Raw genomic sequence first — 17,344 nt, 5'->3', positions numbered from 1 at the left:
GGCAAACTACTCCTCTGTGATATATCAACAGGACACCCATGCCAGTAGTTCTCACATCATGGAATCATCGAGTATTCGACTCTGTGCATGGTCTCTCACATCCATCGATTAGATCATATGGTTTCTGACCGGTTCATGTGGCACGGTCTTAAAAAAGACGTTACACAAATGGCGAAGTCCTACATTGCCTGCCAAAAAAGCAAAAGTTCAGTGGCATACTAAGGCACCATTGCAGTCCTTCCTGGCAGTTACTCGCCATTTTGCTCATGTCCCCGTGAACATTGTTGGTCCATTTCCTGTTTCAAGAGGATACTGCTATATTTTTATAGTAATAGACAGGTTTACGCAGTGGCCCGAGGCTTTGCCTATGGTAGATGCTACTACAGACACTTGTGCTCGGGCATTCCTTAGTTCATGGGTGTCAGATAGAGGACCAGAATTTACTTCCTCGGTAAAACAATTAATCATATAAATGCCTATCATCCCCGGGCCAATGGAATGTTGGGAAGATTTCATCGACATCTCAAGTCAGCCTTGATGGCTCAATTAGAGGGCCCGAACTGAGCTGATGAGCTGCCCTAGGCATTACTGGGCTTTAGAACAATTCCAAAAGAGGATCGCCAAGCTTCATCTGCAGAGCTCGTGTACGGCGCACCGTTAGTGGTTCCAGAGGAGTTTGTCCTCTACCATTCTAACTCCATTGATGATCCTAAGGAACTATTGAGCAGGCTAAAGGAAACTGTAAGAAAATGGACCCCTATACCATCATTGTCACATGGAGAACACTTTTCACTTGTGCCTGAAGACCTCAAAAACTGTGAATATGTCTTTGTTTGAAGGGGATCATTTGGTCAATCTTTACAGATGCCCTATAAAAGACCTTATAGGATACTCAGACAAACTAAGTCAAAATGTATCTTGGACATTGGAGGGAAGCCACAATCTTTCACTGTTGACAGGCTTAGACCAGCTCATGTGGACACGTCTTCCTCAATGCAGCAGCCAACAGTCTGTCACAGAGGTAGACAACCTTAAAGACTGAGAAACCAGTTCTGGTGGGGGGGGGGGGGGGGTGTAGCGGCGCTGTGGCGATGCTACAATTCCCAGGAGGCATCGAACCAGTGTGTATCGAGTGCAGTATTCAGGCTTTTAAAAAGTTGCATGGTGATGAAGAAAAAATCTAGAAATGCCTTGTGTGATTATTTTGTTGTGTCCACTGCAATTCGAGTGGCCACACCAGACTTCATGCTTCATCTAGGGCAGGGGTGTCAAACTCAAATTCACAGAGGGCCAAAATTAAAAACTTGGACTAAGTCGAGAGCCAAACTAAATATTTATTGAAAATTTTCAACAACATCTGCATGTTTTCTCTTCTTTCAACAGATATAATGTTAAACTTTTTCTTATTGAAATAAATGTTTAATAATAGTTTTGGTTAAACTCTTTCCAGAAGAAGCATTAACAAATGAGAAATAAAATATTCAATAAATAATATTTCTCTATAGCCTTTAAGCTCCTTTTAAATGTATTTTTTTTCACAAGCCAACAAGTCAAAAAATAACAACTTGCTTCAATAAAAATCCAATCTTTCAACTATGAACAGTCCAAAGTGAACCAAAGAAAATATGAATCCAAGCTTAGCTTGCTACACTGTGATTTACTCTGATGCACCTGGGTCTAAAGCAGATACTTGGCATCTCTTCTTAGATGCAAGTTCATCAAACTCTGGGGTCAGAGTTTGCCTCCCACCTGTCTTGAAAGGTCCTGTTTTCTGTCTTTCGTTTGGCCATTTTTCGTGAGGGGTTTATTACGTGTGAGTGGGGCGACTGGTCGCAGATGCTGATGAAAGTAAAGAGAGGAGGTGGGGGGGATTAGAGGGCTGACGGGCCGGTGCCAATGCATTTGCAAAGCATTCTGGGATTTGTAGTATTAGCTGTGCATGCGCTATACTGGCGCGGCAGCCAGCGGGCCAGCTCTAATACATATTTGATATGATCTTGCGGGCCAAATATAATTATATCACGGGCCAAATTTGGCCCACGGGCCTGAGTTTGACATGTGTGATCTAGGGCTTCTAATTGGAGAAATCCCTGAATGATTTGGTGGTGACAAGATAGGCCAAAGCCTATCCTTGAGGGAAAATTTTGCTTGACAGACATAATGAAATCCTTTAAAGAAGTGACAAGCAGGCTAGATAAAAGAGATTTAGATTTTTCAGAAGGCCTTTGGCAAGGTGCCACACATGAGGTGACTTAAGAGCGCATGATTTAATAGAAAACTATCTAGCGTCGGCTCATGGGAGGAAGCAGAGTCAGAATACAAGCATCATATTCTGATTTGTGGAGTTGCTAGTGGTGTTCCACAGGGATTGGTGGATTGGTTTTAGGGGCGCTTCTTTTTATGTTGGATACTAATGGTTTGGATGATGGAATGAATGGCTTTATGGCCAAGTTTGCAAATTATACGAAGGTAGGTGGAGTATCAGGTAGTGTGTAGGAAACAGGAAGGCTGCAGAAGGACTTAGACAGATTAGGAGAATAAGTAAAGTGACAAATGAAATACAATGTTGTAAAGTATGTGGCCATGCACTTTGGAAGAAAAAAATTAATGGGCAGACTATTTTTTAAATGGGGAGAAAATTGAAAATACCCAGATGCAAAGGGACCTCGGATAGCCTGAATGTAAACTTGAATGTTGAGTCCGTTGGTGGCTTAAAACAAAGGCAAATACATTTCAAGGGGAATAGAATACGAGAGCAGGGATGAGATGTTGAGGTTTTACAAGGCACTGGTGAGACCTCAATTGGAGTATTATGAGCGGTTTTGGTTTCCTCACTTAAAAAATTATGCACTGATGCTGGAGTGTTCAGAGGAGCTTCACAAGGATGATTCCAGCAATGAACGGGTTACCAAATGAGGAGCTCTTGGCCTGTACTCATTAGAATTTAGGATAATGATGTGTGGGGGGGGGGATCTCATTGAAACATTTCAAATCCCAAAAGGCATGAAGAGAGTAAGTGTAGAAATGTGGTTTCCCATGGTGGAAGAGTCCAGTACAAGTGGGCACAACTTCAGGATTGAAGGGCATCTACTTAGAACAGAGGAATTTCTTCAGCCAGAGGATGATAAATCTGTGCAATTTGTTGCCACAGTGGGTTGTGGAGGTCAGGTCATTGGGTGTATTTAAGTGAGAAATTCATAGGTTCTTAATTAGCCAGGGCATCAAAAGTGATGGGGAGGAGATGGGCAGTGGAACTGAGTGGGGAAAATGGATCAGCTCATGATTATATGACGGGGCAGACATGATCTTATTCTTGAAATTTCTTCCATTGTAAAATTTCCTTACATGATTTCCATTCTGCAATTAAACATTTGCCTGTCAATTTTTAAAAAATTCTAACTTACCCAGTTCAATTGTATTTCACAAGAGGGAAGAGGTACAATTTAGATGACCATCCCACAGGAAAATGTTGGATTTGCCACTTCTAGGTAGCCCACTAGATGGTGCACATTTTGCACATTCTTCTCAAATGGGGTAAAACTGATGGGCAACTGATGATGATAAGATCACTGTGGTTTGGGATCGATGTAAGGTTTGGGTTGGTAAAATTAAAGAAGATAGAAAATTTATTTATGTGCTCACATGCACTCTAACGAATAGAAGGAAGCCAATGCACTGTCGTTTCTCCAGTAACAGCAGCAGTGACTTATATTTAATCCATTTAAGATGTCCCAAAGTTGCTCAGGAGAATTTGATATCGAACCCAATAAGAAAATACTGAGGCAGAATCCAACAGCTTGGACTTAGGCTTTGAGGAGTGTTGTAACTTGTAGCGGAGGGAAGAGAGGCAAAGCGATTTAGAAAAGGAATTCCAGAGCTTATGCACCTGAAGACAAAGCTGTTAAAGGTGCACAATTAAATTTGGGAAAGCAAGAGTCATGCATATATCAGGTTTTTGCGACAGAGGAGGATATTTTTAAATGGAGGTTGATTAAGTACGAACTAAAGAGATTGAATAATGTATAGGGATGATGTGTGAGCTTGTCTTGGTGTAAAATAGAACCCAGCAAAATGTGTGAGATTACCTCATGTTTATAGAAGAGAATAAGGAAGGTATAATTATGCAGTTAAGTAGTGCAGAAACAGGCCTTTGGGCCAACACTTCCATGCCAAACAAGGTGCCTTCCTGAGCTCATTCCTTTTTGGCTGCAATTGGGCATATCCCTCTAAACCTCATGCACGAAAGATAGTTTCATAGCAGATGGGCTATGGGAAGAACAGAAACAAGAGTTAGTGGAATTGAAATAAACCCTTCTTGCCCTCAGCACCCACTTGAATCCCCACTCACATGAGCTAGTCTTTAGCAGTAGCAGTCCACACTGGACCCCCCCCCCCCACCAGCTACAGCCGTTGAGCCCCTCGATGACCTGCCTCTGTGGTCATCGTCCTGCAGGGTCATTTCCTCTGCTTCTCCTTCTGAACGGGGGCATTCGCCCTGTTTCTGGTCCCCTGTGTCGGTCCTCTGCTCCCCAGAGTCTGCAAACTCTCGTGGCTGCTATCGAGCACAGGCACCACCATCTTGGGCACACACCCACGGTTTTAGGATTCAGGTTAAAACCACCATTGGCTCCTCTAACAGGCCATTTAATGCCTGTATGGAGCCACCAGCAGTATGGACCGGGCAGTTGAACTCTTTGGAGCCACGCTGTATCTCCATTCTTCGTTCTCCTAGGCCAACAGCTGTGGCAGTGCTGCCATTTTTCTCACACCTTGTTGAATATCAGAGACTTTTAAACAGTTCCTCAGCTGACAGAGTGTGAAGCTATTGAAGGATCTAAGCCTCAAAGAATGCCAACTGATGTCCACTAACCATTCAGAACCTGCTCTGTTCCTCTTGAATGCTCAAATGTGATAGGTCAGCCTGTCCAGCCTCTCGCATCCAGAGAATTTAACTCTAGCCAGTGACCCTATGCAACAGACTGGGTCCACCATAAACTGGCCTAAAGTCTCTTAGAAAAGTAAATAAATCTGACAATCCAGTATTCCTTCAGCATTGCATTAAACTTTATGGCAAGATTTTGTCCTTAAATAGTTTTGATGTTTATTTATTTACCGAGCTGTTGGGAAATATGACTGTAATCCTGAAGGCTTCTTTAAAGACACTCATAACATCCAGGCTTTGTAGATTGTGGGTTAATTAAGATCACTTTCATTAATTCTTTGAGAGAATTGAGAAAGTTTAAACCACCCTTGTGTAATAGTTTAATGGACTGTAACTGAATTGAGCAAATTTTTTGGCTTGAGCGTATAGAACAGAAGGAAACTGACTTTTGCATCATCCCTCTTCCTTTCAAACTTTGAACACATTTTTCACAGAAAATGTTGTTCTTGCATCACATTTTTACTGAGTACAATGACTCAGACTTACTGCAAACTTTTGTAAAAGGACCAGTTGAACAAATTAACACAATATGTTCAAACGTGAAGTGACCCACTTAATAGTTTTCAGCATTCAGTAACTTGGTCATATTGTAGTTCAGTGATCACCTTATTTCATCTCTGTAAGACTGTCTGATCCTGTTCTCTTTCTCTTTGGAAATATGTCATCATACTCTGGACTTGATAATGCTAACACATGGGCAATGAGGGCAGCTCATGCATGAAAGATAGTTTCATAGCAGATGGGCTATGGGAAGAACAGAAACAAGAGTTAGTGGAATTGAAATAAACCCTTCTTGCCCTCAGCACCCACTTGAATCCCCACTCACACATGAGCTAGTCTTTAGCAGCAGCAGTCCACACTGGCCCCCCCCCCCCACCCCCACCCCACCAACTACAATTCACCTGCAGCCTGTGTGGATCCCTCAACTGTTGAGCCCCTTGATGGCCTGCCTCTGTGGTCATCATCCTGCAGGGTCATTTCCTCTGCTTCTCCTTCTGAACGGGGATGTTCACCCTGTTTCTGGTCCCCTGCGTCGGTCCTCTGCTCCTCAAAGTCTGCAAACTCTTGTGGCTGCTATCGAGCACAGGCACCACCATCTTGGGCACACACCCATGGTTTCAGGATTCAGGTTAAAACCACCATTGAACTGTCCCTGTCATGCCACTAAATAAAATTAAACCAAACACTTCTTGATCAGTGTTCAGTTACTCTTTATCTTTGAACTTTAGAAGGCGCAACTACATTGATGTCTTCCTTATATGTTGTAATGTTTTTAGTTGAAGCAATTTTTACTTGTGCATCTTTCTTATTTGCATTTCAACTCTAGTAAAAGCTACTAATTTTTCACAAAGAAAGAAGCCATTCATTTGATTAAACTGTATCCATGCTCATTTTTGGGCATTTTCATCAACCCACTTACTTCCCTTCTTCTCTGGTTCCTATCTATGACTAGGCTAGGAGAGACTATTGTTAAAGCTGATCAGTCATTCCCTGATAAGTCTTCATCATGGTCCTGACATCAGAAACCTTGGCAATTTTCTAGATGTGTGGCGTAAAGTGTGCTGACCCATTGCATCACAGTCTGATATGGAGACACCAATACCCCTGAGCATAAAGCCCTCTAAAAGGTAGTGGACACAGCCCAGGACATCTCAGGCAAAACCCTCCCCACTACAGGGAACATCTATAGGGAACACTGCCGTCAGAGAGCAACAGCAATCATCAAGGATCCACACCATCCAGCACATGTTCTGTTCTCACTGCTGCCATCAGGAAAGAGGTATAGATGCCACAAAGCTCGCACCACCAGGTTCAGGGACAGCTGCTACCCCTCCATCATCAGACTCCTCAACAATAAACTCAATCAGGGACTTATATAAAAACTCTCACTTGTCCACTTTATTGATTTTTCACTCCTCTCTCTAATGTGCAGTTTGTTTACCTGTGTACGTTATGCACAGTTTTTTTTTGTCTACCAATGAGTGATAATTCTGTCTCACCTGCAGGAAAAAGAATCTCAGGGTTGTATGTGATATCATGTATGTACTGATAATAACACTGGAATATGTTCTGGTTACATGTCTGATGTTAATGATACATCTTTTTAAATTTTATTTAATTGTTTGCATCATTACAGGAAAAAAAATTACTAAAACATTAATCAAATATTCATAGCCAATTATACAAAAAAAACTTTTATATTTTTCTCCTCATTCCCCCCCCCACCCAAAAGTAAGAAAAGAAAGAAACACCGACCATTTAATATATAATAATATAAGCATAGACAATCATTAATTGTTATTAACATTACTAATTAAAAGGAGTGGATAAGATAGGTGGACGGAAAATTATCCATAAAATCCATTTCTTTCTTCCCTTGTGAGTTGGGCAAAAGGCAAATGTTTTGGTAGGAGTGCATTCCCCCCCCCCCCCCCCCCCACCGCCCCCAACACCTTTTCATTCACAAGATCACAAGATAGAGGATGAGAAGTACGCCAATCAGCCCATCAAGACTGCTCTGCCATTTTATCATGAGCTGATCCATCCTCTCATTCAGTCCCACTCCCCATAACCCTTAAGGCCCTGACTAATCAAATACCTGTCAATCTCTGGCTTAAATACACCTTAATGACCTCACTTCCACAGCCGCCTGTGGCAACAAGTTCCACAGACTCATGACCCTCTAGCCAAAGAAATTTCTCTGCATCTGTGTTTTAAATTGACACCCTTTTACCCTGAAGCTGTGCCCTCTTGTCCAAGACTCCATAAACTTGGGCAACAATCTTCCCACATCTAATCAGTCCAGGCCTATCAGCTTTCAAAATGTCTCTATGAGTTCCCCACTCATCCTTCTGTACTCCCAACAAGTACAGTCCAAGAGCTGACAAATTGTTCTTCATATGCTAACCCTTTCATCCCTGGTATCATTATAGTCAATCTTCTCTGAACCTTCTCCAATGCCAGCACATCCTTTCTCACATAAGGTGCCCAATACTCTGTGAGGTCTCACGAGTGCTCTTTTGAGTCTCAAGATTACATCTCTGCTCTTGTATGCTAGTCCTCTAGAAATAAGTGTCAACATTGCATTTGCCTTCATCATCACTGACTCAATCTGGAGGTTAACCTTTTGGGTATCCCTTTGTAACTCTGAATTTTGAATGTTTTCCCTATCTAAATAATTATTCAGACATTTTCATTTCCAGGCCCAAAACATGAGCTCCCTTTTGCTTCCGGTGGATGTTGTATGACCTGCTGAGTTTCTCCAGCATACTTGGGCACTACCTTTTGCTTCCGGTTGATGTTGTATGACCTGCTGAGTTTCTCCAGCATTATTTGTGCACTGCCTTTTGCTTCCAGTGGATGTTGTATGACCTGCTGAGTTTCTCCAGCATAACTTGTGCACTGCCTTTTGCTTCCGGTGGATGTTGTATGACCTGCTGAGTTTCTCCAGCATACTTGTGCACTTCATTTTGCTTCCGGTGGATGTTGTATGACCTGCTGAGTTTCTCCAGCATACTTGTGCACTTCATTTTGCTTCCGGTGGATGTTGTATGACCTGCTGAGTTTCTCCAGCATACTTGTGCACTTCATTTTGCTTCCGGTGGATGTTGTATGACCCGCTGAGTTTCTCCAGCATACTTGTGCACTTCATTTTGCTTCTGGTGGATGTTGTATGACCTGCTGAGTTTCTCCAGCATACTTGTGCACTTCATTTTGCTTCTGGTGGATGTTGTATGACCTGCTGAGTTTCTCCAGCATACTTGTGCACTTCATTTTGCTTCCGGTGGATGTTGTATGACCTGCTGAGTTTCTCCAGCATACTTGTGCACTTCATTTTGCTTCCGGTGGATGTTGTATGACCTGCTAAGTTTCTCCAGCATAACTTGTGCACTGCCTTTTGCTTCCGGTGGATGTTGTATGACCTGCTGAGTTTCTCCAGCATACTTGTGCACTTCATTTTGCTTCCGGTGGATGTTGTATGACCTGCTGAGTTTCTCCAGCATACTTGTGCACTTCATTTTGCTTCCGGTGGATGTTGTATGACCCGCTGAGTTTCTCCAGCATACTTGTGCACTTCATTTTGCTTCTGGTGGATGTTGTATGACCTGCTGAGTTTCTCCAGCATACTTGTGCACTTCATTTTGCTTCCGGTGGATGTTGTATGACCTGCTGAGTTTCTCCAGCATTACTTGTGCACTGCCTGTTGCTTCCAGTGGATGTTGTATGACCTGCTAAGTTTCTCCAGCATAACTTGTGCACTGCCTTTTGCTTCCGGTGGATGTTGTATGACCTGCTGAGTTTCTCCAGCATACTTGTGCACTTCATTTTGCTTCCGGTGGATGTTGTATGACCTGCTGAGTTTCTCCAGCATACTTGTGCACTTCATTTTGCTTCTGGTGGATGTTGTATGACCTGCTGAGTTTCTCCAGCATACTTGTGCACTTCATTTTGCTTCTGGTGGATGTTGTATGACCTGCTGAGTTTCTCCAGCATAACTTGTGCACTGCCTTTTGCTTCCGGTGGATGTTGTATGACCTGCTGAGTTTCTCCAGCATACTTGTGCACTTCATTTTGCTTCCGGTGGATGTTGTATGACCTGCTGAGTTTCTCCAGCATTACTTGTGCACTGCCTTTTGCTTCCGGTGGATGTTGTATGACCTGCTGAGTTTCTCCAGCATACTTGTGCACTTCATTTTGCTTCTGGTGGATGTTGTATGACCTGCTGAGTTTCTCCAGCATACTTGTGCACTTCATTTTGCTTCTGGTGGATGTTGTATGACCCGCTGAGTTTCTCCAGCATACTTGTGCACTTCATTTTGCTTCTGGTGGATGTTGTATGACCTGCTGAGTTTCTCCAGCATACTTGTGCACTTCATTTTGCTTCTGGTGGATGTTGTATGACCTGCTGAGTTTCTCCAGCATAACTTGTGCATTGCCTTTTCAACCCAGCATTTGCATATTTAACTTTTCACTTCATCAGAAACATTTCCTGATTAAGGGGTTCAGCATGAAATGTAGATTATCTTTTGTCTTCCATGGATGACGCCTGACCCGGTGAATTCCTCCAACACTTTGCATGTTTCTTCAAAATTTAAATCTCTTGTTAACCTGTGCAAAATTTTCCTTGTGTTTTAATGGCTGCGTATTTATATTTTTTTCCTCTAAATATAATTTATTTGCTGAAAATTCCATGGTATTTTCATTCAATGTCAGAAGAGTTGCCAATTCAGCGACTGTCACTAGTTTGATATAAAACAAAAATGTGTTGTTAACACTGAGTGGGTCAGGCAGTGACAGTAAAAAGGGAGAATCAGAATTAATGCTTAGGGTCAGATACTCACGGTGACGCAACTGAAGAACGAGCATGAAGAGTGAAATAAGAACATCTGCAGACATTGTGATTGTAGTTCATACACAAACATGTTGGAGAAACTCAGAGGCAAAGATATATAACCAGCATTTTGGGTCGGAGCCCTTTGTCAAGTTGTGATGAAAAAGACGGCAGGTGGCTGAATAAAAACAGGTGGAGGGAGGAGGGTAGAAGGGGCGGTGTAGGAGCACAGGCCAACAGGCAAGTGATTATAGGTGGACATGGATAGGAGGGTAGGAAAGAAGAGCTGATGATTGATTGGGGGAGGAGGATAACTCAATGAATGCAGAACTAGAGGAAAGTACATAAGAGATAGATAAAGAAGGAGAGCAGGTGGGCAACAAGAAATGGAGAAAAGGATAAGAAAGAGACGATGAGGGTGGGGGGGCAGAGTGGCTAACAGAAACTGGAGAAATTGATGTTAATGTCATCTGGTTGGAGGGGCCCCATACAAAGCAAAGGTGCTCAATTAAGTAATCTCTCAGTCTGCGTCGTTTCCCCAATTATAGAGGGGGCCACAACGGGAGCAGCCAAATGCTGTAGTTGACCCCTGCAGATACAAGTAAAGTGTTGCTTCACTTGGAAGGATTTGTTGATGAGTGGATGCGGGAGACATGGAGGTAGTGGTCCCTGCAGAAAGCAGAGAGGGGAGAAGATGTGCCTAGGTGATGGAAATTGTAGAGGATGATACGTTGGATGCAAGGGCTCGTAGGTGGTAGGCAAGGACAAGTGGAATCCTGTTCTCGTTACACCTAAGGGCGGAGGGGTCAGGCAGATGTGCAGAAAATGGAGGATTTGCAGGTGAAGGCTGAGTTGATGGTAGTGGAGAGGAAGCTATGTATGCTTTTTGATAAAGGAAGACATCTCAGATGATCTTGCATGAAGACTTCGTCCTGGAAGAATATGAAATCCAGATGGAGGAATTGTAAGAATGGCTGTGAAGAGATGTAGTCACGGTAATTGTGGGAACTGGTGGTTTGTAGAAAGTGTCTGTCATAAGTTTGTCTCCTGAGATGGAGAGATAGAACGAGAAAGGGAGAGTGTTGCTTGAGATGAACAGGTGAATTAGAGGTCAGGGTGGAAGATGGCAGCAACGTGGATAAAATTGACGAGCTCATCTGGGTGCTTGCGGCAACCCTACTGTAATTGTGAATGCAGTGGAGAAAGAGTTGAGGACCTTTGCCTGTGTAGGTTGGCAGCACCTATTGCTCCACATACCCAACAAAAAGACATGCATAGTTGCAGCCCATGTGGGGACCCTTTGATCTGAAGAAGGTTGGATGAAACAAAAGAGCAGTGCTGATTAATGTAGTAGCAAAAGTAGCATATGCTATGGGCTCTGCATTTTCAAGGGCCCCAAAATGCTAAATGCTTGCTGTCTTGCTCTGTTACTTTAAATGCTTTGAATTATGAATGTTTAACTTAAACATTTTCATTTTAATCTTTGTGAAGTGGCTATGAGATACCACACTCCCATAGTCTATGTTAATAACCCTGATTAAAGGTGGTAAATAGCTAAAATCACTAACAAACAATTTAAGATTAGTGATTTTAGCCAATTATCACCTTTAATCGGGTTTATTAACACAGACTACGGGAGTGTGGTATCTCATAGCTGCTGCAAAATTTGTTGGATTGGTAGGGTGGAAATTCGTGGGAATGTGAAAGCTTAAAGGGGTGGTAACAAAAATTATTATAACTTTTCATCAAGGATGTAATCACTGAATATACAGGGATATGAGAAAGCTAGCATTATTTTGTTAAGAATAATTAAAACCATGGCAGGGGCTGGAGTTTCAAGTAGATGAGCTGCTACTACACTGGGACCCTGGGTTAATGGGGTGGGGTTGACACTAGGATAGCCATTTCAAACTTGTCAAATTGGAGGACATGTAGGGTCAGCATCAGAAACTCTCTCGGATGGGGGGTTGCCGCTGTCACACTTACCCCTCACTGTGCATGCGCCAGCCAGCACTTCATGGGCTGCCATTGTAGTGGCTTAATCGAACTAGTTCGGGAGGTTCCGAGTGACGTCATGATGTCACAATGCGATGTCATTGGGAATGCACGGGGTTTTAAAAAGTGGCGCATGACAGTTCAGTAAAAGTCATTTACTCAAACTTCAACTCAACTACATCCGATCATTTTCTCATTCTTCATTTCGCACTACGACACAGTTGCTACATTAGTGATCCCGACAGGCCCAAATGGATTTTGGACCCAACATGGACAATGAAGCGGTTTTGCTCAAACTGCCTGTCTTTTGGACCACTCAACCTGAAGTTTGGTTTGTGCACGCTGAAGCGCAGTTCCACATTCGTAAGAAAGAAGTGAACGCCACTAGGTGCTAAACACCTCGATCAGGACACGGCCAGTTGAATAGTGGATTTCCTTCGGCACCCACCAGCTCTCGGCAAGTACAAAGCCCTAAAAGCCCCCCTTCTCTGGATTTATGGTCTCTCGCAACGCGAGTGAGCTGCACACATCTATATCGATGGGCTGGAGGCCCACACCCCTTCAAAGTTAATGAACGGCATGTTAGCGCTGGCAGACGGCCATAGGCCTTGCTTGGTCTTCGAGCAGTTATTTTTAGAGCATATGCCAAAAGACATCTGCCTCATATTGGCTGATGAGGACTTTCATAATCCTTTAACAGTGGCCCATGCAGACATTTTCTGGTGTGTGAAACAACAAGGCCCACAGAAATTAGTGCTGCATCACGCCCAAAAGCCCAGGCTCCAAGAGTACCAATGACAAGGGTGCATGTTCCCCTGGACAAGCATGACTCCGTGGCTGGACACCATAACAGCCTACTCTACGTCTGGGACAAATTCTCCTAGCACAAATTTCTAGTCAACACGAGTGCATGGGTTAGTGTCCTTCTTCCTTCAGACTTGGATACCCATAACAGTTCAAATCGTACATATGGCACACAGACTATACCCCTAAAATTCAGACAATAAATTCAAATGGAAGTTCATTATTCTTGCTGCTGTTTACCAGCCGTTGCTGGGTGCAGACTTCCTCAGAGCCCACTTACTGATGGACGCCGGTTGGTGAACACCACAATGTTCCAGACTTTATGCCTTGGAAAAGCCAAACTACTCGCCACGCACCTAGACACCGTGGAGTACTCGAACACTGAATTCTCCAAATTTCTTGCAGTTTCCAGACATTGTCCTTTCCCAGTTCTCCACTGCCACACCCAAATATGGCAATTTGCACACCCCATCCTCACCCAAGGACCTCCTCTACATGCCCAAGCCCGACGCCTGCCGCCCTACAAGTTAGGGCTTGCAAAAAAAGTTTCACAAAATGTAGGAAATTGGAATCATATGCAGGTCTGATAGCGCATGGGCTTTCTCGGTACATATGGTGCTCAAAGCCATGGGAGGCTGGCGACTTTACGTGGATTACAGGTGTCTCAGCGATGCTACCACTGCAGGCCACTACCCTGTGCTCCATATACAGGGCTTTATAGCTAATTTTCATGGGGCCAGGATATTTTATAAAATTGACTGGGTGCTTGGGTATCACCAAATACCTGTAAACCCGGAGGATGTGCCCAAGACGTCCATCATAACACCGCTCGGTCTCTGAATTTTTGAGAATGCCTTTCTTTTGGGCTCAAAATGCTGCACAAACATTCCTGCAGCTGATGGACAGAGTGGAGCATGCCATGGACTTCTTTCTTGTATACTTGGACGGCATACTCGTCACCACCCACTCCCACAAAGAGCACCTGCAGCATTTGCATTTATTCTGCCACCACCTACAGGAGTTCAATCTAACTGTGAACCCTTCCGTGCAAATTCGGGCAGTCCTCTATCGAGTTCTTGGGACATCGGATCAGTAGCCGGGGTGTTGTTCTATTGTCGAGCAAAGTGGAAGCCATCCTCAAATTTGCGAGGTCTGATACGATCAAAGGAACCATAGAATTTATAATTTAAAAAAAATTTTCAAACTGTGAACCATATCAATCAAAATACATACAAACATTTCCCTCTTAAAGATACACAGTGGCATTTTCTCCCCTTTTTTCCCCCCCTACCTTCCCACCCCCCTCCAAACCCATTAAACAGTCAATATATACAATACAATAAAACCATTAAACAATGTCATCACACAATGAAAATAAACAAGAAAATTGTGTCATCTTCTTTACACACTGGATCAAGTCATTTTGTCTTATCATTTTATCATTTTAGGGGTGGATGTCTTGTACCCTGATATTTCTCCATATTCCTTCAATTTCTTATGTAGTTCTTTTATTGATATTTCTGGTTCTGTTAAGTATACTATGATGTCATCTGCAAATAAACTGATTTTATACTTCTTCTCCTTTATTTTGATCCCTTTTATTTTATTTTCTGTTCTTATCAGTTCTGGCAATGGCTCTATTGCTAAAGCGAACAGTGAGGGAGATAGTGGACATCCCTGCCTAGTTGACCTACTTAATTTAAATTGGTTCGATACATATCCATTTACTGTCACCTTCGCCAATGTTCCATTATATAATGCTTTAATCCAATTAATATATTTTTCTGGTAGGTTGAACTTTGAATAAATAATTCCATTCTACCCAGGACTCATGGAATTTGTGGGGATGGTTAATTTTTATTGTCAGTTTCTACCTTCTGCAGCTCATACAAGGAAACCCTCTTCAACCTTATGTCCAGTGATGCCAAAGAATTTCAGTGGACAAAGGAGACGACAGTAGCATTTCAGCAGACGAAAGATGCCCTAGCAAAAGAAACATTGCTGGTTCATACATAGATAGATGCATCAACCACCTTGATGATAGACGCATTTGATGCAGCAGTAAGCGGAGTCTTGGAACAGTACACCAATGGACAATCGAAGTCTCTAGCAAATTTTAGTAGGCACCTCAGTCCTCTGGAAACAAATTACAGCACATTCAATGGGGAACTGCTGGCATTATAATAGTGGTCAGATACTTCCGCTATTTTTTTGGAAGGCAGGGACTTCATGGTTTTTACTGACCACAAACTGCTAACATTTGCCTTTGCAAAGGCATCAACACCACCTATCTTACTGTTGTGAGTGAGGAAACAGATTTGGTAGGTCTCAAAGGCAAGCAAGGATACTGAACATAGTTTTGATGGGGAAGTATTTTATTTACAGAAGGCAAGTGTAGGAAATGGTAACTGATGCAGCACACACACACACACACACACACACACACACACACACACACACACACTCACACACACAGAGTTTACAGCAGCTGTGGGAAAAATAGAGTAGACAATTAATAATGAACAAGGGGAAAGCTTTTATTTCCGCCTGGGTATCTCAGTTCAGCCTATCCATCAGAGGCCCATAGTTTAGCTCTGTACTCTGGGACATTTTGTCACAACTACTGGGAATGCAGCTCCACCACACGACAGCCTACCACCCGCAGTTGAATGGCCTGGTGGAGCAGTTCTATCGACACATGAAGGCTGCACTGATGGCCTGCCTCCAGGGACCTGATTGGGCAGAGAAGCTGGATCCTCCTAGGAATAAAAGTGACACCCAAGGAGGATTTCAACTCCTCATCGGCAGAGTTGGTTTATGGAGCCCTACTCATTGTACCTGGGGAGTTCGTGCCCGTAGCACGCAGACAGGAGGTGCCACTGACTGAATTCTTAGGCAGACTGTGCGAGTGGCTTGGAAAATTGGCCCCAGTTCCCACGTCAAGGCCTGAATCTATGACACTCTTCATCCCAAAGGAACTCCAGGACTGAGAGTTTGTGTTTGTGCATAGAGGTGCACATGGACTACCCTTACAGAGGCTGAATGAGGCCCCTTCAGAGTGTTATGAAGCAATTGTACAACTTGTGTAATGGACATTGGGGGGCATCCAGAGACATTTACGATTGACTGACTAAAGCCTGCTCATCTTAACCTTGATCAGCCCTTGCCACGACCTCCGATGCGAAGGCGCGGATGACTGCCTAAGAGCGGTGGACAGTAATGTCACCCGAGGCTTAGTCTCCTATCGCCAGTTCTTGGGGGTGGGGGGGAGGGCTCAACGGAGGCATAATCGAACCAGCTCGGGTGCTCCCAATAATGTCACAATGCAATGACGTCATTTTGAACGTGAGGGTTTTAAAAAGTTGCACGTGACTGAGTAAACGACTTTTACTAAACTTCGATCTGATCATTTTTTTCATTCTTCATTTTGCAAGGTGATACAGGTGCTACACTGTCACACTTCCCCCTCACTGCACCAGCAGGCACTATTTAAAATCATGTATGCACCAGCTGGCATAAATTAGGGCCCCTTTATAACTTATGCTACAGGCCCCACACGAGCTTAATCCGGCCCTGAAAAAGATAAATTATTGAGGGTGAGAACAAGGTCTGCCAGCCAGAGGAAGGTGGTTGTGCAAGGGGACTGATTTGATCTGTTGTTGATGATGAAATGAAGGACCTTGATGCCTTTGATGTGGGGGATGGTGTATAGAGATTGGATGATGAAGTTGAAGCAATCAATTTCAGGGAACTGGAAGTTATTGAAGAGATGGAGGGGCATGTGAGGTAACATAGATGACAGTAGTGAGGGGATTGGCTCCTCCTCCAAGTCCCCTCCTCCTCCTCCTCCTTTCCCCCAGCTCCTTCCTCTTCCCCACCAGACCCCCCCCCCCCTCCTCCCCTTCCCTCAGCTCCTCCTCTTCCCCACCGGACTCCCCCCACCTCCTCCCCCCAGACCCCCCTCCACCTCCTCCCCCCAGACCCCCCTCCACCTCATCCTCCCTCGGTCCCCCCCTCACCATTTTATTCAGGCGCCCGCCTGCTTGTTGCTCAGACCTCGACGAAGGGCCCCGTCTCCGACTGGACGCAGCGAGGTCCGCCGGGGGATCTCGAGCACGAGGAGCCGACGCAGGCCAGCGAGCGCGGGGGGGCGTCGTCGCCCGGCTGTCGCGTGAGTGGCTGCGTCATACTGACGTCAGCGAGCGGCGTGGCGTGGGGGTGTGCGAGCGAGCGAGCGAGCGAGCGCCCGAAAGAAAAGTTGGTGGTGGCGT

At 44.1% G+C, this 17,344-nt stretch overlaps 1 protein-coding gene and 1 long non-coding RNA gene across 3 annotated transcripts in view; one reads left to right on the top strand and one right to left on the bottom strand.

The window, feature by feature from the left end:
• Positions 1 to 1,314: 1,314 nt before the first annotated feature.
• Positions 1,315 to 17,265, bottom strand: LOC138753366 (uncharacterized). Its single transcript, XR_011351137.1, has 3 exons — positions 17,093 to 17,265; positions 5,548 to 5,686; positions 1,315 to 4,266 (listed from the first exon to the last, which is right to left on the bottom strand). It is a non-coding gene; the product is annotated as an uncharacterized lncRNA (long non-coding RNA).
• hif1aa (hypoxia inducible factor 1 subunit alpha a) overlaps positions 17,152 to 17,344 on the top strand; it is a 58,840-nt gene continuing 58,647 nt past the window's right edge. The window contains exon 1 of one of the 2 annotated variants that reach the window (XM_069916267.1): positions 17,152 to 17,244. The gene's annotated coding sequence lies outside the window, so the exon portion shown is untranslated. The other variant, XM_069916268.1, reaches the window with a different exon arrangement.

The sequence above is a fragment of the Narcine bancroftii genome, chromosome 2 (genome assembly GCF_036971445.1).
Source record: "Narcine bancroftii isolate sNarBan1 chromosome 2, sNarBan1.hap1, whole genome shotgun sequence".
NCBI lineage: Eukaryota > Metazoa > Chordata > Chondrichthyes > Torpediniformes > Narcinidae > Narcine > Narcine bancroftii.
Note: the sequence above shows the minus strand (reverse complement) of the source record. Positions and strands in the feature narration are given on the sequence as shown.